Below are 1,889 nucleotides of genomic sequence, written 5' to 3' on the forward strand. Positions count from 1 at the left end.
AACTTAATTAGAATTTTTAATTCTTAGAAACCTTAATTTTTGAGTTACAGCTAGAAGTAATTAGCATTCTTAAGACTGATATCTTTATGAACACATTTTATAAGTTCTAGAAATAGGTTATTTTCATTAGCAAATATACTTACCTTTTTTAAGAGGTATAACAGAGATAACATGAATCTTTTTTTGTAAACCCAGGCAAAACAAACATATATCCTATGCTAATAACTTTAAAAGATATTAACTAAACCTAAACTACCCATTTGGATTCTTGATGATTATGGTATTTCTTTAGTGTGCTCAAAAGTGAACTGTTTAATTATTTAGTGTCCTTGACAACTTTTCGGGAGGCTGGAGAAGAGAGGGGGAGATATCTGGCTTGGGCAACTTCGGCCTCTTGAATATAAGTGCCATTTTTTCTTTTCACATCGAGGTGGGGCAATCACCGCTGCTTGCACAGGATTTGGGGGCGGCATGAATTCCCCTATTGTCTCCAGGACCTCTGTCCTTTCAGGCCTCTAGCAAGAGGATTTACAGTGTTTAAAAAGACTCATTTTTTTATTTTCCTTCAGTTACTTCAGCCTTGTTTACATTTCTAATTACCCCGTAGGAAGACTTATTGAGACCCTCAGTGAAAACTTCAAAGTCTGTGAACGAGCTATGGAAACAAAGAAAGTCTCAACCCCAGTTCAAGGAATTATGTATGTAGTGTCCCAAAGAGTTGTTTAAACAGAAAAAAGAGGGTGAATGCTTTATAGAGAACCAGGAGACATAGTATGACTAGAGAATTGTGCTGTGAACATATTTAGCTTGTGCCCTGAGGGTGGCCTTCCCAAAGACCAGGACGTTAGTCATATGCTGCGGGGATGGATTTGCCCCCCTCGGACAGGGGACTCAGCTCCACGGTGGCAGAGAGAGAAATACAAAGACAACACACATTTGACCTGTGAATGGCTTTCCTACACAAAATGTTTACCCCATGTCCTGAGGGTATCCTTACCGATGACCAGAACATTGGACATTGTCCAGGGAGGGAATTACCCCACTCAGATGAGGGATTCAACTCCATGCCGGCCAAACAAGAAGGGAAGGGGTTGTTTTAGATGTTTGGGGTGATCAGGTCCTGACTCACCCAGGTAACATCTGGGGATAGTCATGTAGGTGGGTGACTCCATGTCTAGAGGGCAGGTCAAAAAAAATCATTGCTCAAATATATACTATATGAAGCCTCTCAAACCTCATTGCAACTTTTCCTGCATTACCAGTCTTTGTATTCAAATTAGGTTTGTAATGCTAATTATATTTTATATGACTGAGGGGAAAACAATAATAATAACTAAAACTGTGGACTTGTCCATTTTTCTCATTGTCTCACCAGATATTGCTTCACAACTTTACAATGCTAGTGCATACACATTTAGGATTGCTGTCTCTTTTTGGTAGATTGCCCTTTTATCATTATAAAGGGTAGAAAAATTAGGTTTACAGTTGTTTGTATGGGAAATAATACAATAATTAATAAACTCTATGAAATCTTTCCTACACAAAGTCAAGAACCCACAGACTACCTGCAGGCCTGAGGCAGACTTGCTCCGGGCCCAGTTCCCATCTGTTAACAGTTTGGCACCCAATGGGGAACCAAAAGTCATTTTTTCTTCCTCACTCTCTTTCTAACTCATCTTTTCTGTCACTCCTCATCATTAGAATGGGAGAAACCTACCTGTCAGCCATGGAATAAACCCTTCAACAAAACATTTTACTGAGCCAAGTGTATTTCAGATAAGAAACAGGACAATCTGCGCTTCAGGCCTATTAATTACCAGATTATACAAAAGAGCACAGGACCCAGACTGTTAGCCAAGCAGTGACCTGTGTACTCTTGGACTTCCCAG

The sequence above is a fragment of the Phyllostomus discolor genome, chromosome 1 (genome assembly GCF_004126475.2).
Source record: "Phyllostomus discolor isolate MPI-MPIP mPhyDis1 chromosome 1, mPhyDis1.pri.v3, whole genome shotgun sequence".
NCBI classification, from domain to species: Eukaryota; Metazoa; Chordata; class Mammalia; order Chiroptera; family Phyllostomidae; genus Phyllostomus; species Phyllostomus discolor.